The following is a 26,931-nucleotide window of genomic DNA, read 5'->3' as shown; positions in this document are numbered from 1 at the left end:
ACTTCTCCAACATGAAGCATTATTTTGTCAAATCACATTTTGATACTCTATATACCTGCCTTAGCTAATGTCATTCCAGCATATTGTGCATTACAATGATGGCCAGAATTCTCCGGTCATTGGGATTCTCTTTTTTTTTTAAATTTAGAATACCCAATTAATTTTTCCAATTAAGCATGGCCAATCCACCTAGCCTGCACATCTTTGGGTTGTGGGGGTGAGACCCACGCAAACACGGGGAGAATGTGCAAACACCACACAGACAGTGACCCAGAGCCGGGATCGAACCTGGGACCTTGGTGCCGTGAGGCAGCAGAGCTTAACCCACTGTGCTACCGTGCTGCCATGGGATTCTCTTTTCCCGCTGGCAGTGCATCCCCGCCCACGGGGTGGCTTCATGGGAAAAAGCATTGACAAGCGGCAGGAAGAAAGGATCACACCGCCTTCGAATTGCATGCTGCCAAGAAACACGGGGTTGGGGAACCGGAAAATCCAGCCAATATGTATGCAAATCCTTTTGAGTACATGGAAATGCTTTTATTCGAAGATCCTCAGCTTTGTCATAAGTGCAATCCAGCCATGTTGATGTTCGTTTTTGCAAAGTGATATTGTAGACTTTTCAGTTCTGTCCAGTGCCAATTCTTAAACTACTGCTGTTAATTAAAGGGAAACAGCATGCACTTCACTAGCAGAAATGTTGACAATCAGCACAGAAGGAGCAGAGGATCATGTGGCAGGAGCATTTATACTTTCTCTCCATGTAATTCTTTCACGCTGCAAGCAATTAGGAAGGCAAATAGTAGAGGCTTTATTGCAAGTGGAGTATGACAGGAAGGAAGTCTGGCTGCAAATATATCGAGCTGTCATGAGTCAATACCTGGAATGCCGGGCAAAATGTGGTCTCTGTACTTAAGGAAAGATACACTTCGAGGATATGCAATAGAGTTTCACTAAATTGAAACTTGGGATGAAAAGAGATTGAGTAGAAAAGAGATTGAGTAGAATTCAATGTTCTCTAGAATTTAGGAGAATCAATGATGATCTCATTAAAATGTATAAAATCCTTATGGGCTCGACAGGGTAGATGCTGAGAGATGATGGAGTTTTGGACTAAGCGTCATTGCCTCAGGATAAAGGGTCAACCATTTTGGCCTGAAATGAGAAAATATTCCTTCACAAGAAAAATGCTAGGAATCTTTGGAATTCTCTGCCCCACTAGGCTGCACGTGCTCAATTAATGAAAATATTCAAGAATGAGGTCAATTAATTTTTTGGCATTAATGAAATGAAGGAATATGGTGGTAGGGCCGTAGAATGGAGTTGGCGTAGAAGTTCAGCTCCAATCTTATTGAATGGCAGAACAGGCTCGAAGGGTCGTATGGACCCCTCCTGCTCCTATTTTGTATCTTCTTATATCGGAGAATATGAATGAAGAGGGAACAATAGAACAACATCTATTGAAGAATTTGAGGTGCATCTGGCCCATGTGCAACAAAGGAGAGTTGTCTCCTTTAAGACCAAACAGTACCCCCACAATCCATGAAGGAGAAATTGAAAGTTATCTCTCAGAGGCTGAGAGAGCAAATGCAAAATAAGTACAGTAGCTTAATTATCGCAGTAGCATTTTAAGTACTTGCACACAGATTTCTTTTCTTCTGCATCCATATCATCCATTCCAATGCCCCACATTGCCATTTATCTTTAATTTACACACCTTTAAATCTGTTAAGTAACTCATTAAGGGCTGATGGCTATTATGATTCCTTGCCCTTTTCCTGCTCCTTTACTGAGTTCCTACCTGCAGGCCCAATTCAGGCCAAGAGGTCACCTTACTTAGTTGATGAACATTGACCCTGTTTTTCTTTAGTTCCCATATGGTGTCTATTCTCCCTCCTATAAAATGTTACAACCCAGTGGTTAGCACTGCTGCCTCATGGTGCTGAGGTCCCAGGTTCGATCCCGGCTCTGGGTCACTGTCTGTGTGGAGTTTGCGCATGCTCCCCGTGTTTGCGTGGGTTTCGCCCCCACAACCCAAAGATGTGCAGGCTAGGTGGATTGGCCACTCTAAATTGCCCCTTAATTGGAAAAAATGAATTCTGTACTCTAAATTTAGAAAAATTAAATAAATAAAATATTACAAGAGGGCCTTTTTAAATTACAAGCATGAAAATTGCATAGTAAGATCATAGTAAACTATTGATCAATACCGATCGACTATTTAGTTTTCTGCCTTAGTTTTAGGATGAACTTAGCATTATACTGTTTTCTGGGGCATAAAAAAGCTCCAGTCTCCTATTCTCAACTTACCATGGTAGTGTGGTCAAGGATTCGTGGCCATGGATCTGAAATTTGCAGGTTGTCCTGCCCTTTACATCATATTGGGGATCTCTTTGAAGTTAGGTATGAAAGGAAAGATTACAGAAATCGAAGACTTCAGTATCATCTGTCTGTCTTAAGGTGGTTTTAAGTTGTTTTTGTTTCTTAACTGTTTTGATCATGGTACGGTAGCACAGTGGTTAGCACTGTGACCTCATAGCTCCAGGGTCCCAGGTTCAATTCCCTGCTTGGGTCACTGCCTTTGTGTCTGCACGTTCTCCCCGTGTCTGCATGGGTTTCCTCCGGGTGCTCCGGTTTCCTCCCACAGTTCAAGGATGTGCAGGTTAGGTGGATTGGCCATGCTAAATTGCCCTCAAAAGGTCAGGTGGGGTTATTGGGTCACGGGGATAGAGTGGAGGTGTGGGCTTAGTGCTCTTTCCAAGGACCGGTACAGACTCGAAGGACCGAATGGCCTCCTCCTGCACTGTAAATTCTATGATTCTATGATCACCTTTCCGTTTGTGTTAGATTCATGGGTCGCACTTTATCAAAAGAGGAGAGGGAGGTATTGAGGCAGCAAGGGTTAAGGAGAAAATTGGAGAACGTTGTCGTGTTGGGTGCTCTGCTACATAGGCGAACCAACATGGTTGCGGATGGTACAACTCAGTTTTATTACTAACAACAACAACATCTGTAAACTGGTTACTGTGGTTCGTTCATTACCCTCTAACCTGTGGACCTAGCCCTAACACTATCTTGGAGAAGCACTCAGCACATGGTGAATGTCTGAGTGGCTTGCTGTGAGCTCTGTGCCCTGAGCTGACTCCTGCTGGAATGAGCGGGAAGTGTCGTGTTCCCCGTTTTATAGTGTGTATGCTCTTGCCTGTGATTGGCTGTAATGTTGTGTGTGTATTGATTGGTCCGTTGATCAGTCCATCAGTGTGTATGTATGTTTGCACCATGATGTTTATCTGAATATCATGACATCCCCCTTTTTTACAAGAATATGTACATATGTGGTAATAAATATTAGATGTGTACTGAGTGCAGCTGAATGTGTGTGTGCAATATCTACAACATGTACATGAGGCTAAACTATATACATAGGAAGGTGTCAGGTGCAACATAGCAACGAGGTTGTACCATAAACAAAACACGTGTAAACATTAAGCATCAAAACAAACTCCTGTAATGACAAAAAGAGAAACATATTAACATTGTGGCATAATACGTCTGTGAGTTCAATGTTCAAACAGGCTCATAAGTCCAGGCTAGTAGATGCGCGACGAATTCGGGTTGACCGCCTCAAGGGTGGGTCAGGATCCACCGGCTGAGGAATGGGCCTGGCCACAGAGGAATGGGCAAGGTGGCAGGAAGCTCCACGAAGTCGACATCAGGAACAACAGGAGGGCGCGGCACCGGTGTATGATCACGTAGCGAGCGTGGAAGCAGGCGAAGAGCCCGGCGATTGCGCCTGCGAATGGAGCCATCAGGCATGCGAACCAGGAACGAGCAGGGAGCCACGCGTCGGAGAACTTCGGCGGTTGCCGACCCGCCACCCCCGGGTACGTGGTTGCGGACGTTGTCTCCAGGCTCCAAGGCAGGAAGATCAGTTGCCCGAGTGTCGTGTGCCACCTTCTGCTGAGCACGCTGCTGTCGCATCCTTTGCAGTACTGGAGCATAGCTGGGTGTAGGGACCAGAATGGATGGCACAGTGGTCCTGAGGGCGCAACCCATCAACAGCTGGGCTGGTGAGAGGCCAGTAGCTAGTGGGTCCGAGCGATAGGCCAGCAGGCCTAAGCAGAAATCCGATCCGGCATCAGCAGCCTTGCAGAGGAGCCGCTTGACGATGTGAACGCCCTTTTCCGCCTTGCCATTTGACTGGGGATGCAGAGGTCTGGACGTCACATGTGTGAAGCCATACGAAGCAGCAAAAGAAGACCATTCTTGGCTTGCAAAACAGGGCCCCTTGTCCGACATGACAGTAAGCGGACTGCCATGGCGAGCGAAGGTGTCTTTGCATGCCCTTATGACAGCGGACGATGTCAAATCGTGCAGGCATATGACCTCTGGATAATTTGAAAAGTCATCTATGATGATGACGTAGTCCCTGCCAAGCGCATGATAAAGGTCCACACCCACCTTCGCCCAGGGGGACGTCACCAACTCATGGGGCTGAAGCGTCTCAGGAGGTTGCACCGGCTGAGACCTTTGGCAGGTGGGGCAGTTGAGCACCATGTTGGCAATGTCATCGCTAATGCCCGGCCAGTATACAGCTTCTCAGGCCCTCCGTTTGCACTTCTCAACCCCCAGATGGCCTTCGTGTAGTTGGTCGAGGACCAGCTTGTGCATGCTGTGCGGAATCACAATCCGGTCCAGCTTTAGGAGGACACCGTCAATGAGGGCCAAGTCGTCCTGGACATTGTTGAATTGTGGGCACTGTCCTTTGAGCCACCCTCCCGTCATGTGGCACATCACACGTTGTAGAAGGGGGTCAGCCGCAGTCTCCCGGCGAATACGGGCCAGACTTGAATCATCAGCTGGCAGATTTGCCGATGTGAAGGCCACCTGCGCTTCGACCTGACAGACGAACCCCTCCGAGTCGGGCGGTGTGCTCACTGCTCTGGATAGGGCATCCGCAATGATAAGGTCCTTTCCCGGGTTGTAGACCAGTTGGAAGTCGTACCTCCGGAGCTCGAGTAGGATGCGCTGGAGGCGAGGGGTCATCTCGTTCAGGTCCTTATGTATGATGCTGACCAGGGGGTGATGGTCGGTTTCCACGGTGAACTGAGGGAGACCATACACGTAGTTGTGGAACTTGTCTATGCCGGTTAACAAACCCAGGCACTCCTTCTCGATCTGCGCATAGCGCTGTTCTGTGGGGGTCATGGCCCACGAGGCATAGGTGACCGGGGCCCATGATGCAGTGTCATCCCGTTGCAGGAGTACCGCCCCAATGCCGGACTGGCTGGCATAAGTCGAGATCTTCGTATCACGAGAGGTGTTGAAGAACGCCAATACCGGGGCTGTGGTGAGCTTAATTTTGAGCTCCTCCCATTCCTTCTGGTGTGCGGGCAGCCACTGGAACTCCGTGGACTTCTTTACTAGGTGGCGAAGAGCCGTCGTGTGGGAGGCAAGGTTGGGAATGAACTTCCCCAGGAAGTTGACCATGCCTAGAAAGTGTAGCACTGCTTTCTTGTCTGCCGGCTGCGGCATGGCTGTAATGGCGCTCACCTTGTCTGCATCGGGACGCACTCCTGACCGGGATATGTGGACCCCCAGAAACTTTAGCTCAGTCTGGCCGAAAGAACACTTGGCTCGGTTGAGGCGCAGGCTGTGTTCCCGTATCAGCGCAAAGACGCGCTGAAGACGACTGATGTGCTCCTGTGGTGTGGTGGACCAGATGATGACATCGTCAACATAGACGCGTACCCCTTCGATGCCCTCCATCATCTGTTCCATGATTCTGTGAAATACCTCGGATGCCAAGAAGATGTCAAACGGCATTCTGTTATAGCAGAACCTGCCGAAAGGAGTGTTGAAGGTGCACAGCTTCCTGCTGGAGTGATCCAGTTGGATCTGCCAAAAACCCTTCGAGGCATCAAGCTTTGTGAAAATTTTAGCCCGAGCTATTTCGCTCGTGATCTCTTCCCGTTTGGGTATGGGGTAGTGTTCCCTCATGATGTTGTTGTTCAGGTCTTTCGGGCCGATGCAGATCCGGAGTTCACCAGAGGGTTTCTTAACACACACCATGGAGCTGACCCATGGCGTGGGCTCCGTGACCCGGGATAGCACCCCTTGGTCCTGGAGATCCTGCAGCTGCTGCCTGAGGCGGTCTTTGAGTGGTGCTGGGACCCTGCGAGGTGCGTGAATGACCGGGGTGGCATCCGGTTTGAGCCGTATTCTGTAGGTATAGAGCAGTGTGCCCATGCCCTCGAATGCCTCCTGGTTGTGGGCGAGGAGCGAGTGGAGCTGTGCCCTAAATTCCGCATCCGGGAAGTCTGATGTGCCTTCTGGAGACAGAGCGTGTACCCGCTGAACGAGGTGGAGAACCTTGCATGCCTGTGCGCGTAGCAGGGAGTCCTTCGATGATCCAACTATCTCAAAGGAGAGTGTGGCCATGTATTTATTGTGTGTCACCTGGAGCTGGCAGGATCCCATGGCCGGGATAACGTTTCCGCTCTAGTCGACCATCTTACAACGGGATGGCCGAATTGGTGGTCTGACCTTCAAGGCATAGAAGGCTGGCCATGCTATTTGGTTGGCGGAGGCACCAGTGTCCAAACGGAATGTTATTGGTGATCGGTTGACCGTTAGGGTGGCACACCATTCATCACCCAGATTGACATTGTTCACTGGCATTGGCTGGTGACCCCTACCTTGCGGATTCGGCCGCTTAGGACCCCTGCTGTGCCAATTCGGCCACCTGGAATTGGGCGTAGCGGCTGGTCGCGTTTTCATGGATGATGCAGGCTTCGATGGCGGTGGCTAGGGTGAGGCTTTTAATTTTGAGGAGCTGCTGGCGTAGGGTGCCCGAGGTGACCCCAAAAACAATCTGGTCCCGAATCATGGAATCGGAGGTGGCCTCGTAACCGCAGGACTGCGCGAGGATATGGAGGTGTGTCAGGAAAGATTGAAAAGGCTCATCCTTACCCTGCAGGCGCTGCTGGAAGAGGTACCTCTCGAAACTCTCGTTCACCTTGACGCTGAAGTGTTGCTCAAGTTTGAGAAGGACCGTTTTGTACTTCGTCTTGTCCTCACCTTCCGCGAACACCAGGGAGTTGTAGATGTGGATGACGTGTTGCCCTGCCGTGGAGAGGAGGAGGGCGATTTTCCTGGTGTCTGAAGCATTCTCCCTTTCTGAACTGGAAGCACTGTTTAAACAGCTTCCAGTTGACGCCGAGGTTTCCAGCGATTTGGAGCAGCTGCGGCGGGCTGATGGTGTCCATGGCACAGGATGGAGTATTCCTTAAGATGCGTGGGTAGGTCGCACAGTTACTGGGTTCCAATCCTGGTACTATGTCGTGTTGGGTGCTCTGCTACATAGGCGAACCAACATGGTTGCGGATGGTACAACTCAGTTTTATTACTGACAATAACAATATCTGTAAACTGGTTACTGTGGTTCGTTCATTACCCTCTAACCTGTGGACCTAGCCCTAACACTATCTTGGAGAAGCACTCAGCACATGGTGAATGTCTGAGTGGCTTGCTGTGAGCTCTGTGCCCTGAGCTGTCTCCTGCTGGAATGAGTGGGAAGTGTCATGTTCCCCGTTTTATAGTGTGTATGCTCTTGCCTGTGATTGGCTGTAATGTTGTGTGTGTATTAATTGGTCCGTTGATCTGTCCATTAGTGTGTCTGTATGTTTGCGCCATGATGTTTATCTGAATATCATGACAAACGTGTGACCTTGAAGGGACAGAGTGGGGGGGAGAGTCCGTCGAGCCAAAGTTGGAGAAATTCTATAGGGGAGGAGCAATTATAGAACTATGGGAAGTTCCAGATGTATTGGGGAGCTCGGGCTCTGAAGGGATTTGAAAAATAGAAACTAGGAGCAGGGTTACGCCATTAGGACCTTCGAACAATGAGAATTTTAAATTGGAGACATTATGAACTGGAAGTTATTGTGTATCAATAAGGAAATCTCATGCATAATAGGACATGACATGATATCCACATTAACATATCATGGTGCAATCACACACACACACTGATGGACAGGTAGATGGACCAACCAACACACAACATCGCAGCCAATCACCAGTGAGAGCACACGCACTATAAAACAGGGAACATCACAGTTCCCGCTCATTCCACCAGGAGATAGCTCAGAGCTCAGAGCTTACAGCGTGCCACTCAGACATACACCATGTGCTAAATGCCTCACTAAGATGGTGCTAGTGCTGGGTCCACAGGTTAGCTGGTGAAGTACGAACCACAGCCAGAAGTTAATAGTTATTATTGTACAGAATAATAAAACAGAGTTGTACCATCTACAACCGTGTTGGTTCGTTTGTGTATCGGAACACCCAACACGACAGGATACTGGCAACAAAGGTTTGGTTGAAACAAAGTTTACAGAGAGTGGAGATTGGGACACCAGCCATGGAGGTATTAGAACAGGTGAGTCCGGAGGTGATAAAGGGATAGATGAGGATTCCAACAGCAGATGATCTAAAACTATCTTGGGAATAGGCACAGATACAGAGGTGAAGGTAGACATTCTTTTCTGATGGAGAGAATGTAGGTCAGAAACTCAAATTGGGGTCAAAACGATGCAGAGATTCTGAACTGCCTGGTTCAAACAGAAAAGAAAAAATTGCATTTATATAGTGCCTTTCATTACCAACACACTTTATGTCCCAACACACTTTAAAGCCAATTAAGTTGTTCTGAAGTGTGGCCGCTGTTGAAAAGTAGGAAATTAGATAGCCAACTTGTTCACTGTAAACTCCCATAAAGAGCAATCTGGTAATGACAAAACTTTGCTTGTGATGTTGATTGAAGGATAAATATTGATCAGGACACCAGAGATAATTCCCTTGCTTTTCTTCGAGATACAGTAGTGCCATGAAATCTTTAGCCTCTACCTGAGAGGGCAAACATGGCCTCAGTTGAACATCTCATCCAAAAGATGTGGCTATAGCGCTAACTCCGTGGAAAGCCAGCCTAGATTTTTGCAATCAAGTCTCTGGAATGAGAATTGAAACCCCAATCTTCTGAATCAGCAGCTGGCATTCTCAATTTAAAAGCCAGTCAAGGCCGGCATTCGTAAAAGCCGGTCTTAGCCGTTGGACGCTTCTCCCCCAATCGGGAACGCCGTGACCCTCCTGCAACCCACCTGAGGGTCGCGACCAGCAGTGTGAAAAACACTGCATAGGTTACACCCGAGGTAATGGCCAGGGAGGATGACAGAGAATAGTGTTTGTGACTGGCGTCAAAGACAATGGCCTCAGTCTTCTCAATGTTTAAAGGGGGGAGATTCCAGCTCGCCGAAACTGGATATCAGATTGTGAAGGGCAGTTAAAGGGTCAATCAGAGATTGTGAGGGGCAGAGTTGAGTGAGATCAGTGTACATGATAAGGTGACTCCATGAGCTGGATTTTATGGCCCCTGCCAGACGCGTTTCCATGGTGGTGGGGGTGGGGGGGGGACGTAAAATATGAGGGGCAGCAAACACCATCCAAGCTGGAAATGGTCCCCATAATACAATGGCTGGGTAGGTGCCTGCTATTTTTAAATGAATATTTAACGACCAATAGGCACATGGGAACACCACCACCTTGAAGTTCCCCTCCAAGCCACATACGATCCTGACTTGGAAATATACCACGGTTCCTTCACTGTCGCCGGGTCAAAATCCTGGAACTCCCATACGAACAGAGTGTTCCTGCATCACATGGACTGCAACGGTTCAAGAAGGCAACTCACCACCATCTTCTCAAAAGCATTTGCCAATATCCCATGAAAGAATTTAAAAAGAGAGTTAGGAGAGTACCCGAGGAGTGTTTGCAATCTCAGCCAGCAAGGGGGCCAGGAAGGGAAGCTGGGTGTAAGTAGTTTGGTGGGAATTGGGTTAAGGATGCAATTGGTCAGTTTTGTGTGAAAGATGTGTTCATAGAAGACATGAGGGGAAATCATAGTGAAAATAGAGAAAAGTTTCAAAGCCTGGCAATTTTTGGCTTAGTGGGAAAAGAAAGGGGAAGTGGGGGAATATTGCAATGTTCACTAAAGCAATTCAAAGTCTTCCCCAGTATAAGCGATCATGCAACTGGAAAAGGTTCAAGGGCACGATGAGTTTGAAAGTATTCCGGTCTGACCATTAATTAGGGTGCAGCTGCAAAATGTCGACAAAAGGAAAACATAGAAGCTTGTCTTAAAAAAAGAGTCTATTTACAAAAGGAGGAATTGATATCCTCATCGGCTGGAGATGAAACCTTGACAACGGGCCTGGACATAATGTATAGAGTCTAAGGGCGCCATTTAACGGAAACATTTCTAAAGGTCATTTTGGGAGCGATTGGCAGGGTGTTTTTCGTTGGCTGCGTTGGCGAGATCTCGGCCCATATTTAATGCACTTGGTGCTAAAAATTAGCCCTCACGAGCTTCTCGCCATTACAGCTGTCTCGTCATCTACCAGACAAGCGCCACAGCTGCTCGCCGCTAGCAAGAGGAACTGCTTTTAAACACTCATTCAGCACTCACTCCCAGTCAACACACAAACATGACAGCGCGCCGACCTGCTCACCGCATTGGCGATGCCAACCTGGCCAGGCTACTCGATGCTGTAAATGAGAGGCAGAACATCCTGTTCCCCCAAGGGGGTCAGAGTCCCAGCAGCAGGGCCAGCACTGCCGCCTGGGAGGCAGTGGTAGTGGCTGGTCCTTCAGGCAGCTTGACAGGGATGAGCGCAGTCCAATGTTGGAAGAAGACCAACAACCTTCACCGAGTTGCAAGGTAAGTTACCACCTGTCTCCTGGCATCAGTTCTGCCTGTCACCCCTCAAATTCCCAGACGCCCGCCCCCCCCTCCCACAAATCATGGCACCCTCCCCACATCCGATCCTCGCGCTTGTTCCTCAGGAGCCACTGGCACCCACCAACACCACCTCTTCATGTCCAGGTGCCCACACATGCCACCTGCTATAGACGCCCCTGACCAATCAAGCTTGCAGCTCACAATGCCCTCTCTTTGTTCCTGCAGGCGAAGACAGCCCATAATAAGTGGGAAAGGGTCAAAATGTGATGCTGAGTCCGAGAGATCTGAGTCTTCACTCACTATGAAGAACGGGCTCTGGGAATCGCGGGATTGTCCGAGGAGAGAGCAGTGACCACCTGCAAGATTGACCTGTGCTTGAGAGGTGCGGATCCACTGTCCCTTCACCCAGCTGATCGCTGTCAAGTGAGTAGTTCACCTACCGACTCCTCCTCTGGCTCCTCCCAGGGCTCGCCCTCCAGCCCATCCTGGTCCTCCTCCTGCTCCTCCTCAGACGAGTCCACATGTCCTTCCTCCTCCCCCAGCATGTTGCCCCGCTGCTGTGCCAGGTTGTGAAGGGCACAGCAGACCGCCACAAAGCTGGAGACACTCTGGGGGGTGTACTGTGTGCACCACCAGACTGGTCCAGGTATTGGAATCACATTTTGAGCAGTCTGATGCATCGCTCAATGACAGCACAGGTGGTAGCATGGGCCTCATTATATCAGGTCTCCACCTCGGTCTATGACCTCCGCACCAGTGTCATTAACCAGGACCTCAGCACGAACCCCTTGTCCCCCCAAGAGCCAAATCACCATTTTGGGATGCTCCTCAAAGACACCGGGAATCTCTGAATGCCTTAGGATGTAGTTGTCATGTACGCTGCCTGGGTAAAGTGCACACACGTGCATGATACGGAGGCAGTGGTCACACACAATCTGAACATTCAGGGAGTGGAACCCCTTCCTGTTAATAAAGGGCACTGCCAGGGCAGCACAGTGGCGTGGTGGGTTAGCCCTGATGCTTCACGGCACCGAAGTCCCAGGTTCAATCCAGGCTCTGGCTCACTCTCCGTGTGGAGTTGCATATTCTCCACATGTTTGTGTGGGTTTCGCCACCACAACCCAAAGATGTGCAGGGTGGGTGGATTGGCCACGTTAAATTGCCCCTTAATTGGAAAAAAAATGAATTGGGTGCTCTAAATTTATAAATAAAATAAAATAAAGGGCACTCCCTGATGTCCCAGTGCGCACAAAGCAACATGTCACTTTGTTGAAATGGTGACTCCTGCGACACATGATATCCATCATCTCATTGAATGACCAACGACGTCTGTACACCTTGGAGCCGTCGCTGGCCTCCCCCTCTGTGTTCTTCCTCGGCCTGATGGGCGGTCAGGACTTCAGGGCGTACGGCAGTCCCCTGCACATGGGGTGCTGCCTCCAGCTCGCGCGTGGCTGCTGCTTTCTCCAGCGTTTGGCCGCCTAGGCTCCAACCAGCACCTGCGCCTCGAGAAGCCACATGAGAGTTGAGAATATTTTGTTTAGTAAACGGTCAACAGTAACAAAGATTTGACAATCAACTACGTAACATTCCACATATCACACTAACCATTGAACAACAAGGAAACGTCACCATTCAATATTGGCATCAATACAAGGCCATAGCAGCTAATTTTCACACAAAAAATCCAAACACACGCTATCATCCAATGCAGGTTCCTTAACAGAAGTGAAGGATTAGCCTGAGAATGTGTTATAATGTCCAAAACTTTGTTGTAGAAATGATTTGCCCATCAATGTGGTACTTGTTCCACATATCAGCCCCATTCTCCATCCAGGAGCTGTGCAAGCCCTCCAACACGGCCATATCTCACCAGAAGCAAATCTTGGCATCCACATATTCCACTGGCGCTCAAGGTGCAGTTGAACATCCTTGACTCCCAGCGTGTGTAACCCGCAGTGACGTGCCAGTTACATGCAGCACTCACCACCCCAGCAACGAAAGCATCAGCAATGTATGAAAGCATTTCTTCAACAGGTGGCTGTCATGATATGCACTCGATATCACGATAAAACACACGAGGCATCAGCACTCTGCCTCTTTCCTCTGGTGACAACTGTAGTGATAGTCAGGGTGTATATATCAGTTAGCACCTTCTACACGTGGCTCAGAGCTAGTCTGGTCTAGTTAGTTATAGTTACCACAGTTAGATTAGTTGAGTGTCAACCCACAGCAAGCTGTGTGCACTGCTCCAGAAGTTCAATAAAACGTATTGAACTAACGTATTGAAACGTAATTTGACAGACAGACACTTTGACCGAATTAAATGAATTATAGATTAGTTAAAACCAATCACAGCAAATGTACAAATGACATAACTTTAAAGATAGTAATCTCCATAAAAGTTCAGGTATCAGGATGGGAAAGCCATTCTAGAATCAATTCAACCTATCCATGAAACCTATTCTATCTGCTTGCTTTGCAAAACCGTTATTTTATTCTATTTTAAACTGCGCAGTCTTTTTGTACTGTGTATCTTAATTTGAAGAAATTACTTTGAGCTGTTATTGTATTTTGAATTCAACAATCTGTATTTGCAAACGACAATCATTCTGATTAGCTTGCTGCAGGGCTAGTCGTAACTTCCTAAATTTTGTACTTGAAAGTTGAAGGTTACCAATAGACACTACTAGCTGACAAAGTAAATGTTGCAAATTGCTTTTAACTCAAGGAGCCAGTCTTGAATCTCTGTTATTTGGTATATGGTACGGCGTTACAGGTATACGAATAGACACAGAGATCCCATAATTGGCGTAGTCGGCAAAAGGGGGGAGAGGTTGGCCAGCCAGCCAGCCAATTATCCACAATGACCTTGCCAAGCCGCCATTTAGTACTGGTCCACACAATCATGGACCAGTCGTAACAGCACCTGTGGGGTTTGCAAGGCCGCTGGAGATCTCTGGGTGGTTGGGGACAGGGCAGGGTGATACCCTGACACATTCCTGGCACCTGGGCATCTTGGCACTGCCAGCCTGGTGCCCTGTTACTGCCAGGCTGCCAAGCTGGAAGCGCCCAGGTTGGCACTACCAGAGGTCAGGCCTAGGGGGCCTTACCAGGTATAGGTTGTGAGGTGGGTTCCCTGGGGCTTCCCCAAAGTTGGGGAGGTGAGGAGGAGTCACAAAAATGGGGGGAGCTCTGAAAGGGGGTAGGGGGAAGATCGGGGCTGCTGGTCAAAATGGTGCCCCGATCTGCGAGGAACGTTCCCACTAAATGTGCCCTCGGTGGAAAGAATCTACCCGAGGCCAAAGAAAACATCAACGTTTCATTGAATAGCGGGATATTTCTCGGCTCTGCAGGCGCTAAACACGCCGTTCAACAGACTTCAACTCGAGTCCACTGAATCGCACTGGTGATTTTCAGGAACACAACCACAATTTTAAGTGAGGACTTACTGTATATGTTCACTGTCAATTTGTCTGGAGTCTCCAATGTCTCCTCTTCAAAGTCTCTGAAATGGCCTCAATTACCTGCTCCTCCTCTTCCTCCTCTTCCCCCTCCTCCTCCTGAGGTGCCCTCCAAAGGGCACATAGCAAGGGCTTGTGTCCTCGAGAGAGCAAACGTAGTGAAGATGCAGCAATCACAATGAACCAGTCTGGGTAACAAGTTCTTCATTGTGACCCAATGATAGTGGGTATAGTTGACTGCTGCAGAACAATTTCATCGTAGCTGCTGTCAGGATAACTCCCACTGACAGGATGTTCTATGCATGGACACACAGGTATTGCAAGTTCATGGAGTGTTAGTCCTTACGGTTGCAGTACCTCCTCTTGGTAATATGTGGGGCCTACAGAGCCCCATGTGTGTAGTTGATGGGAACGTTGCTAGCCTGGCAAAGCCACGTGCTTGACTCTTGTCATAAAGAAGACAATGAAATCCTCCTTCCTGCTGTACAGAACTCCTGTCACCTCCCTGATGCAGCGATGTTTGGTTAATGTTGCAAATGTTGTCAGCTGCGGTCTGGAGAGCACTGTCAGCATAAGTATCTGGGACCACAGTGATCTTCATGGCCACTGGTAGTGCCATCCTCGCCTTGCGGTGAGACGGCTAGCCAGCTTGTAGGAGATGGCACAGTTCAGTCAACACTCCTTGGTGAAATGTAGGCTCTCTCAGGCCTGGCTGAGATGGAGGTAGGAGAAAGGATCCTTCAAGACCCTTACTGAGTAGGGGCTTTTGTTGAGGGTCCTCCTCTTTCCTCCTCCCTCTGTGCACAGCTTCCCCTCTCTGCAGCCTGTATTCCATCTCCAAGTCACGCTGCGCCTAAGTGGGGTTGCACTGCGTCCAAAGGCCCTCATTACTGAAGGAGACATCTTCCTGACAGGCCTTCCAGCTTCAGTCTCCTCCTTGTCCAAAGTCCAGCACAACCCCCTTGTGAATTCAGTAACTTTTCCACACTCCTCCAGTAACACTCAACAAAGGATTTTCACTCATTTTGCAACAACAAAAGACAGTCAAAAGCACCTCACCTGGAAGTGTCAATTGCACAAGCTTTAAATGGCACAAGCAAGGGATCGCTGATGCTGCTGAACACATGTTCAGCTTGGAGTGATTAGAAGGGAAATAAAAGGATATATGAGGTCCAAAATATATCACATGGTTTGTGCACCAAATCCATGTTCAATGCATTGATATCATGATCCCCTCACACCTCTGCTTGCTTCCAGCATGCACCCGCCTGCGCTAACACCCTTACTAGCGAGGTATGCTGTGTGGGCCATATCAGAAATGGCCAAAGGCATTTTCCAGCCAACATCTTTAGGTTTTAGTCTCCTGTAGCTATGGAGCCAAATTTCATGGACTAACTTCTCAAAAGACAAATATTTAAAGTATGCATTAAAGGGAAAGAGCAGAAAACAATTACTGACTATTAGACCTGGAAAGTACAGAAATCCCTACAGCTTTCCCAGTAATAGATAATGCAGGCTTGTCTTGAGCAATACAAGCTGCTGATAATCTGAGCCATCTGCTGAATGTTTACATTCTTGCTGTGTGTCTCTTCAATCTAGGAAGCAGACTAACTTTTTAACTCATTCGTAGGGATATGGGGATCACTAGCCAGCTCTCGTCATTTATTTGTTTATTTATTTTGTTTTTAAAAATATAAATTTAGAGTACCCAATTACTTTTTTTTCCAGTAAAGGGGCAATTTAGCGTGGCCAATCCACCTAGCCTGCACAGCTTTTGGGGTGTGGGGGCGATACCCACGCAAACACGGGGAGAATGTGCAAACTCCACACAGACAGTGACCCAGAGCCGGGATCGAACCTGGGACCTTGGCGCCATGAGACTGCAGTGCTACCACTGCGCCACCGTGCTGCCCTGACAATGCACCTTTAATAGTCACATGGGTGAAGTCGCTCACACCCTGTATTTGAGAGAATCCTGAAAACCCCTCCGCCGGTTTGGTCTTGGCCCGCTCCCATTTTGACCGGGGGCCCTTCGTCCCTGTCGCAGGGCCCTGTCTTTGTGTTTTTAATCTTGGCCCCCCGTTATCTATTCTGGTTGCTCCTGTCTCCCCCCCTCCCCTCTCCCTACCCTTCCCCCCCCCCTCCCACCTTTCCTCCCTCTTCCTGTTCTTTGGCGTCTTAGTGGTCCCTATGTGGACCGCCCCCTCCCTTTGCACTGTTGGCTCTTGGCTTCAAACAGGTCCTGGCACAAGTTGGTGAATGGCTTCCAAACAGTGAATTCTCAACCCTGAGAATTTTTCCTCTAATTTTTAATGAAGCTTTCATAAATTCCTGAATTAGGTCCTGAATTAGGTCCTGAATTAGGTGTATTTACTGTCTTTACTTTTTTGATATATTTGTAATTGCCACCAATGTAATTAATTGAACAACTTTCACAAAGAGTCATCCAGACCCAGAACGTTAGATCCCTTTCTCTCCACAGATGACCTTCCGCGATTGTCCAGTATTTTCTGTTTTTGTAAATAATTGAATTGTTTGATATTGTCTTGGCCACAGGTCCTGTGGTTAATATTGGATTTTGGGACTTCTGGTGGCGGCCATGGAGTGGGTGTTCGCACTTTTGGCAGCTCCCGCTCAAGGCAGATTTTTCAGACCCTTTTCTCCGCTCGTAAGGTGGAAGTTTTGATGAAAAAAGGTGCAGGAGTGACTAGCAAAAGCGAGACTCCTCTGGTGTGGTTGGTGGATGGATTCACAGACCAAAAGTGGGTCGAAAAGAAGGGAGCAGTTGGAGCAAGAGAATCTTTGCATACCACAGGTCAAGATGGCGGCGGGTAGAGGGCCTGTCCAACTGCCCTTGGAGCAACTGGTGGACATCTTGAATGAGAAGTTCTGCCAGCAGAGGAGGGAAGCCCAGGAGGGCCTAGCCAGGGCGGTAGAACTGCTGAAAGCGGGTATTGACCAAGTGGAACGGAGGCTGGAGGCGATTCGGAAAGTGGAGGAGACGGTGGGGGAGCACGAAGAGCAGTATTGAGGACTGTGTACTGGGGGTGATAGGTGAGGATCAGACGGGGGTTGAGAAGGGGAGGCAGTTTTCAGTGAATGTAAGGAGGTCACTTATGATGCGCCGGAGTGGCAGGATGTGGAGGTGGCAGTGGCAATGGATGCAGAGAAGGCTTTCGATCGGGTGAAGTGGGAGTATCTGTGGGAGGTGCTAGGACGGTATGGATTCGGACAGTGGTTTGTGGATTAGGTCCGTCTGCTGTATAGGGCGCTGGTGCAGATGAAACGGGTGAGCTCAAGGTATTTTGAGTTGCACTGTCAGGCAAGGCAGGTGTGCCTGCTTTCCCTGTTGCTCTTTGCCTTGGCATAGGGTCAATGGCAATGGCACTTAGAGCGTTGAGAGGTTGGAGAGGGATTGTGTGAGGGAAGGGTTGGGCACAGGATCTCGCTGTATGCGAGGCCCAGACTGACGACCTGTTGCTGTATATTTCAGCAACATTGGGAGGCATTGGTGAAATGATGAGCATCTTGGAGGATTTCGGCCAGTTTTCCAACAAGCTGAGCATGGGGAAGAGTGAGGTGTTTGATGTGTTAGGCAGGTCGGTTCGGTGTGGACTGCACTTGATGCAGCGATGCGAGAAACAGACCTCTAACACTGTAGAAGATCCAACACGGTTTTATTGAACGATAGAACTAACATACATATTTAACTGTGGGTCGACACTATACTGAACTGACTGGAGAGCTTGTACTAGCCTGACCAGACTTACTGGCTACCGCATGGTGTTTGCACTGTGCTAGCTCGTGGACTCTGACTGTCTCAGTGGCTGGGTCCAGAGAGCGCGGGAAACCTAGTGCCCTCTGGCTTTATAGTGGTAGTGTCCTGTCTGGTGATTGGCTGCACTGTGCTGTGTGCTTACTGGTCATCCTGTGTGTCAATCACTGCCTGTCTGCACTTCATTATATACATGCGTGGATATTATGACAGAGGAGTGGTATGCATGCGGGTGATGTGGTGGTGGGGCAGGTGAGGGTGGGCGGTGGTGGGGGAGGTGCCGAACTCTGCTGTCTGTGCCCATGGCCATCACTACTACCCCCACTGTGGTCACTGAAAAGTGCAGCTACCAGCGACACCTGTGCCTGCTGGCCCAGCCGGCGGCGCTGGGCAGCCTCCTGTTGCCGTCCATCCTCCATGTCCCGTGCATCTGCATCCCCCTCGTCATCCCCCTGATCTGGAGAAGAGTTTCCCTCATCCTGACCGTCCTTCTCCTCCTCCTCCAGCACATCGCCCCTCTGCTGGGCTATGTTGTGCAGGACGCAGTAGACCACGACGATGCGGCTGACTCTCTCCGACGGGTACTGGAGGGCCCCCCCCCATAGCGGTCCAGGTACCTGAAGCGCAGCTTCAGCAGCCCAAAGCACCTCTCGACCACACTCCTGGTCGCTGCATGGGCATCATTGTAGCGGCGTTCCGTGTTGGTCTGTGGCCATAGGCGTCATCAGCCACGACCGCAATGGATAACTCGTGTCGCCCAGCAACCAGCCCCGCAGGCGGGGGAGGGGGTGTCCCTCGAACATGGCGGGGATGAACGATTGGGACAGTATAAAGGAATCATGCACACTGCCAGGGAACCTGGCGCAGATGTGCAGGATCGTCATCCTGTGGTCACAGACCACCTGCACATTCATTGAGTACGTACCCTTTCTGTTCAGGCACATGGCCCTTGCCTCCGAGGTGTGCTGCATGGCGATGTGTACTCCATCGGTCGCCCCCTGCACCATGGGTATCCGGGCCACAGCGGCGAAACCCGCTGTGCAGGCATCCTGGTGGGCACAGTCCACAGGGAACTGTACGTACCGGTCCGCGATGTTGTACAGGGCGTCGGTGAGGCCCGGATGCACCTGTGCACCGATGGCTGGGAGATGCCGGACAGGTCCCCACTCGGCGACTGGAACGACCCAGTCGCGAAGAAATTGAGGGCGACCATCACCTTGACGGCCACCAGGAGGGCATGTCCACCCCCCCGTCCCACGTGGTGCCAGGTGTACCATCAGGTGGCAGATGTCGGCGACGGTCTCTCGGCTCATCCGGAGTCTCCTCCTGCACGCCCTGTCCGGGAGGTCCTCGAAGGACATGCGGGGCCGGTACACACGTTGTCGCATCGGACTTCTCCGTGGTAGATGCACACCCACCTCCTCCTCCTCCTCCTCGTTATCCTCGTGCTGTGGCTCCATGGTGCTCCTCCTGCGCCTCTCGGGTGTGTGGCCCTGCGGCCTGGGCGGCTTGCACGTGCCCCACTGCAGCCTGCTGCTCTACAACAGGCTCCGCCACCTCCCTGTCACGGCCGAGCTCCAGCTCCCACTGAGCCTCATGCAGGGCCGCAGCCCCCGCCAACAACGCTGGGAGATGGCTAAACATTGTATGATCTGTAGGGTGTGGGAGTAGACAGTGTGTCAGCATTGGTATACACTCCTCCACAACCAGGTGCCATGGGCTACATGGCAGGCCCGGGTGCCAGCATGCGCCCCACCCCTGCCCCCTCGGTGCCCTGAGACCTGTTGGCCGTCCCCGCTGCCCTCACCGGGGGGTTGCCATGTGTGCCACCCTAGATCTACCCGGTAGTGGGGGCCGCCAGTTTGGTGGGGTGGGAGGGGTCTGGCACACGTCAGGAGGGCCGGACCGCCTGCGTCGCGACAGCGAATGGGTTGGGTGGACAGCCACGTGTCCGCTGTCATGTGGTCTGGTTGTTGGATCCGTCACTGCCTGTCTGCACTTCATTATATACATGCGTGGATATTATGACAGTGTTCCCAATCGAGGCCATGGGGCAGGAGAGGAGGCTGGGAGAACTGCTGTTCAAGGTGGTGGGGGCGAGTTTCTGGTATTTGGGCATCCAGCTGGTGCAGGGATGGGTGCAGTTGCAAAAGCTGAACCTGGCTCAGTTGGTGGAACAGATGAAGGGGGATTTTAAGAGGAGGATGTGTTGCCACTGTCGCTGGCGGAGCGGGTGCAGACAGTGAAAATGACGGTGCTGCGGCGTTGCCAAATATAATGAATTATTACTGGGGAGCTAACATCGCTGTGGTTAGGAAGTGGGGGAGGAGTCGGTGTGGGGGCGGATGGAAGCGGCCTTTTGCAGGGCAATGAGTTTAGGGGCATTGTTGATGGCACTACAAGTCCAGTGGTGGTGACGGCCTTGAGGGTATGGGGTCAGTGGCGGCAACATCTGAGGCTGTAAGATGCCTCGGTGTGGGCACCGATTTGTGACAATCACAGGTTTTCACCGGGGGTGCTGGATGCGAGGTTCCCGGGGTGGAGACAGGCTGAGATCGAGCAGTTTGGGGACCTGTTTGTGGGGACAGGTTTGGGGGTTTAGAGGACTGGGGAAGGAATATGAGCTGCCAAGCGAGAATACGTTTGGATACTTACAGGTTCTGGACTTTGTGAGGAAACAGGTGCCATCCTTTCTGGGCAGCGGTGCGGGCAGCATAGGATCGGGCTGCATAGGAACGAGCTGCAGAGGACCGGACTGCAGAGGACCGGGCTGCAGAGGAACGAGCTGCAGAGGACCGGGCTGCAGAGGAACGAGCTGCAGAGGACCGGACTGCAGAGGACCGGGCTGCAGAGGAACGAGCTGCAGAGGACCGGGCTGCAGAGGAACGAGCTGCAGAGGACCCGGCTGCAGAGGAACGGGCTGCAGATGACCCGGCTGCAGACGACCCGGCTGCAGAGGACCGGACTGCAGAGGAACCGGCTGCAGAGGACCCGGCTGCAGACGACCCGGCTGCAGAGGACTGGACTGCAGAGGACCGGACTGCAGAGGAACCGACTGCAGAGGACCCGGCTGCAGACGACCCGGCTGCAGAGGACTGGACTGCAGAGGACTGGACTGCAGAGGAACCGGCTGCAGAGGACCCGGCTGCAGAGGAACGGGCTGTAGAGGACTGGACTGCAGAGGAACAGGCAGCAGAGGACCCGGCTGCAGAGGAACGGACTGCAGAGGAACGGGCTGTAGAGGAACAGGCAGCAGAGGACCTGGCTACAGAGGAACGGGCTGTAGAGGAACGGACAGCAGAGGAACGGGCTACAGAGGAACGGGCTTCAGAGGAACGGGCTGCAGAGGAACGAGCTGCAGAGGACCGGGCTACAGAGGACCTGGCTGCAGAGGAACGGGCTGCAGAGGAACGGGCTGCAGAGGACCGGGCTACAGAGGAACGGGCTGCAGAGGGCCCGGCTGCAGAGGAACGGGCTGCAGAGGACCGGGCTACAGAGGAACGGGCTGCAGAGGGCCCGGCTGCAGAGGAACGGACTGCAGAGGACCGGGCTGCAGAGGACCTGGCTGCAGAGGAACGGGCTGCAGAGGAACGGGCTGCAGAGGACCGGGCTACAGAGGAACGGGCTGCAGAGGGCCCGGCTGCAGAGGAACGGGCTGTAGAGGACCGGGCTGCAGACGACTGGGCTGCAGAGGACCCGGCTGCAGATGACTGGGCTGCAGAGGACTGGGCTGCAGACGACTGGGCTGCAGAGGACCGGGCTGCAGAGGAATGGGCTGTAGAGGACTGGGCTGCAGACAAACGAACTGCAGAGGATCGGGCTTCAGAGGACTGGGCTGCAGAGGACTGGGCTGCAGAGGACTGGGCTGCAGACGACTGGGCTGCAGACGACTGGGCTGCAGAGGACCGGGCTGCAGACAAACGAACTGCAGAGGATCGGGCTTCAGAGGACTGGGCTGCAGAGGACTGGGCTGCAGAGGACTGGGCTGCAGACGACTGGGCTGCAGAGGACTGGGCTGCAGACGACTGGGCTGCAGAGGACTGGGCTGCAGACGACTGGGCTGCAGAGGACTGGGCTGCAGACGACTGGGCTGCAGAGGACTGGGCTGCAGACGACTGGGCTGCAGAGGACTGGGCTGCAGAGGACTGGGCTGCAGACGACTGGGCTGCAGAGGACTGGGCTGCAGAGGACTGGGCTGCAGAGGACTGGGCTGCAGACAAACGAACTGCAGAGTAACGGGCTGCAGAGGACCAGGCTGCAGAGGACCAGGCTGGAGAGGACCGGACTGCAGAGGACCAGGCTGGAGAGGACCTAGCCCCTACAACTAAACACTGCCATGCACCCGTGCCAACGTAACTGTCGTGTTGGGTGTTCCGCTATACAAACGAACCAACACGGTTGTAGATGGTACAACTCTGTTTTATTATTCTTGATATCATCTACTGTATACTTCATGGCTGTGGTTCGTACTTTACCAGTTAACCTGTGGACCCAGCCCTTGCACTATCTTAGAGAGGCACTCAGCACATGGTGTATGTCTGAGTGGCACGCTGTGAACTCTGTGCTCTGAGCTATCTCCTGCTGGAATGAGCGGGAACTGTGGTGTTCCCCATTTTATAGTGCGTGTGCTCTCACTGGTGATTGGCTGTGATGTTGCGTGTGTGGTCCGTTGGTCTGTTGATCTGTCCATCAGTGTGTGTGTTTGCACCATGATATGTTTTTATGAATATCATGACAGTAACCGGTGTCTAATTTCCTGGCCTTACGGGCCCTAACACTACGCCAAGGCGGTTCCCCAGATGGTACAGCAGGAGTGGAGGCAGCCTGCTGTGACTCCTGTCCTGCGACAAGGGTCCCCATTGGCATGCGTCTCCTCAGGCAACCCGACCAGGATGGGGCCGGCCGCTGCTTGGGTGCCCCAGGTGGTGCAGTGCCACCCTGTTCTGCCCGCCCGATGCACCAGGGACAGGAATGGGGAGTCCGAGGTGCTGTGGTGTTCCGGCACTTCCCCTGCAGGAGTCACCGGCACGAGCTCCATCACCTCCTCCTCCCTTGGGGTCCCCGAGTGCCCCCGGGCTACTCCATGGGATGGGGGTGCGAGCGGAGCCATCCGCTGAGGCCCTCCCGCAACCTGGCACTGCAGGTCCTGGAGGCCCGCTCTGGTCTTGACCAGAGTCCACACGTTCGCTGCCATGGAGCACAGGGAGTGGACCATCTCCGTCTGGGACTGCACCACATCACACTGCGACTGTGCCACCACCCTCTAGGTCTGTGCCATATCAGCCAGTGACTGGGCCACCTCGCGCTGGGACTGGGCCACCTCCCAGCTTGTGAGAGGGCTGCCCTGCTCTGAGCCTCGGCCAGCATCTGCACACAATGCCCCAGGCCTTGGACATGCTGCTCCACAGCCGAAGTCGTCACCCCCAATGCCTCCATCCCAGACGCGACCCGTGCAATGTCGGTCTGGGTGGCAAACATGAGTGGCACCACACCCTGCTCCTACACACGGATGGACTCCTCCATCTGCCTGCAGATGCTGGATGCTCATCGACATCCCCCCTTGTAGTCCCTGGCTGTCTGACTGCATCTCCACTGTGACTGGGAGTGGATGTTCCAGAAGGCCGGGACCCGTCTGGACGGCAGCTGGTTCCTGGGTCTGGCCTGCCCTCCGACGTCCAGCCCCTCGGCTGCTCCTACCTCCACCTGCTCTCTGGTGCTCACCAGATATTGTCCCAGGAGCCTCCTGACTAGTGTGCCCAACCGAGGTGAGGGTCTCTGGGATGGTGCAGGAGACAGCTGTGACGGAAAGTCAGTGTCATCCTCCGACCTGAGCTCCGGGGTATCCTGAGTCTCGGGCAGAAGGCTGGTGTTCGGAATGCTCACCCCGTCTGTGCTCGGCTGTCTGGGGAGCACCGGCTCTGGCACTGGATGGCACAAATGATTAGACAGCGGGCCGGGGGAGTGGGGGGGTTAGTGGGGGTGGGGGGTGAGGGACGGTGACCATGGAATTGATTGGGCTCCATGTGACGACGGTGCTACCACATTTAAAGTAGCTGAATCGGTACAGGTGTTGTCGTAAAACACCACACATCCCTCGCAGGCGTCAACACTTAGCCTCAGAAACTGAGAATCCAGCCCCTGGACTGGTGTATATGCCGTAGTTTTGGCGAGTGCCTTTATTTTTTATTTTTTATTTTTAATAAATTTAGAGTTCCCAATTAATTTTTTCCAATTAAGGGGGCAATTTAGCGTGGCCGATCCACCTAGCCTGCACATCTTTGGATTGTGGGGGTGAAACCCACGCAAGCATGGTGAGAATGTGCAAACTCCACAAGGACAGTGCCCCAGAGCCGGGATTGAACCTGGGACCTCAACGCCATGAGGCAGCAGTGCTATTCACTGCGCCACCGTGCAGCCCTGGCGAGTGCCTTTATGATATATCAACACAAAGGCGTCTTGTTAAATATTCTACAACCTATTAGAGTTTGATGAATTAATTATATTTTACAGTAAGAAGTCTTACAACACCAGATTTAAGTCCAACAGGTTTGTTTCAAATCACTAGCTTTCGGCGCCGTGCTCCTTCCACAGGTGAATGAAGAGGTGGGTTCCAGAAACATATATACAGACAAAGTCATAGATGCAAGACAATATTTTGAATGCGAGTCTTTGCAGGTAATTAAGTCTTTACAGGTCCAGACGGTGCAACTGGAGAGAGGGATAATCACAGGTTAAAGAGATGTGAATTGTCTCAAGCCAGGACAGTTGGTAGTATTTCGCAAGCCCAGAGTGAAGTCTGTTGCTAACTTTTGGTTGGTTCAATTGGCTCTGCTTTATAACCTTTGCTCTCGAGTCGACAGGTATCTTTATGATACCGCCACGAGGTTCAAGTTCAAGTAATGATCAATAACTCAACACACCAGTTCGTAAGATTCAAATCAAAGCACATTTATTATACACAGTAAATCGCTACTCATGCATAAATTCTACTTCTAAGCTACTTCTACAACTAACAGGCCTATACTTAGCTTCGGACTGACCCACCAGGTCAGGGGAACAAATGGCCTTTCGTTCGGATTCTGAAACTGCGGGATTCAAAGCCGGTATGGACTGGTAGCTAGGAGCGCCTATCTCGTAGCAAGCGTCGACTTGAGACTTACTTCAGTGATGCGGCTGCTTGGACAGTTCACTCTCAAGGGTTGGTTCGCGTTGCTGAGTGACCCTGTCAAGAAGGACGATTTGAACTTGGGGGCTTAACTTTATAGTCCCCAGAGGCTTCCCGCCTTTCGGGGCGGACCCTGTACCTGGTTCCAAGTGATTGGACTTCATTCCAATCGCTTGGTTCGATTTCTCCAATACTGGAGCGGTTCCCTGATCGATGGGCAGTCTTGAGGTGTCCGTTAACCTCTTTTGTGTTGGCTCCTGCTGGCGCCGAGGAGTCTGGCTTAGCTTTGTTTATCCCAAATGTTTCGATTGTACCTGGGGATCGCTCATTAGTATGTAGATGGCTGCTACATTATTATGCAGATGACTGCTTGTATCGATGCTGTCTGGGCTTTTGCAGAGTTTAATACACAGCAACTTGCACCTACTGGTTTCTGCCTGTGTTGGCTGAATTTCCCTTCAGCCTTTGCTGTTCTTCCATTTTAAATCGGGACTTGGCCAACCCAGGTGGCTACAAGTCCATCCAGACCAGGGGATCTGTCAGCCCACAGACCCAACAGGTTGCTCAATACCACATTCCTTGCGACTGTCATTTTCCTGAGGTTCTCCCTCCCTTCCATTTCCTAACGTGCAGCTATTTCTGGAATTCCCTGGGGGGGGAGGGGGGCGGGGGGGGAGGATAATAATTATAATACTCTTCATTGTCACAAGTAGGCTTACATTAACACTGCAATGAAGTTACTGTGAAAAGCCCCTAGTCGTCACATTCCGGCATCTGTTCGGATACACAGAGGAAGAATTCAGAATGTCCAAATTACCTAAAGCACATCTTTCAGGACTTGTGGGAGGAAACCGGAGCACCCGGAAGAAACCCACGCAGACACAGGGAGAGCATGCAGACTCGGCACAGATAGTGACCCAAGTGGGAATCAAACCTGGGACCCTGGAGCTGTGAAGCAACAGTGCTAACCACTGTGTTACCATGCCGCCCGTAATGGAATTCTTTGTAGAGCCATTCATTCAGGGTCCCTGTCGTTTAGAAAAATGCAGTACTCATAGATAGCAGGCTTTCTGGGGAGACACTTTATTTCTCATCAAACTGGGCCTTCAGCTCAAGGTTCGCATTCAGGCCTCTATCTTTCTGTAGAGAGAGTTGGTCAGCTCTGCCATTTGCCTTTCAGGGGAGAGTGTCAGCTGGTTCTTTCTGGAGAGAGCTGCAGCTGTCACCGTAGGCTTTCTGGAGAGAGTTTAGCTTTATCTTTTTGGAGAGGACTCAGGTTGATCTCTTCACCGGGCTGCCAGAATCAAGACTGAAATCAAACTCAAGCCTTGGGAATCTGAAAAACAAATCAGTGGGATCAGATCCAATCACCACCTGTTATCAAACAGAGCACAGTCTTTTGGGTCAATTCATTAGCCACCAGTCAATAAATCAAACCGAAACTCCACCCATCTCTCTGTCACTGGTCAATACCCAGTTTAAACCAGTTTATTTTGGGTTCTTCTGTTTTAATTAAAGGTACAGGCTGCTTGACTTAAACTGAGATGTCCATTTATCATCCATGGATCAAAATGTAATGGCAAAAATAAAAGTATGAGGAAATAAGCGAATAAACAGAGAACGATCAGGAAGGGCCCTTACGCTTGTATCAGGCACCGTTAAAAAATGGCGCTCCAATATCTGACAACCAAAGTTGCTGCCATGGTGGGCTTAATCAGAACACCAGCGTGCC

The sequence above is a fragment of the Scyliorhinus torazame genome, chromosome 7 (genome assembly GCF_047496885.1).
Source record: "Scyliorhinus torazame isolate Kashiwa2021f chromosome 7, sScyTor2.1, whole genome shotgun sequence".
NCBI classification, from domain to species: Eukaryota; Metazoa; Chordata; class Chondrichthyes; order Carcharhiniformes; family Scyliorhinidae; genus Scyliorhinus; species Scyliorhinus torazame.
This window is presented reverse-complemented; position numbering follows the sequence as displayed.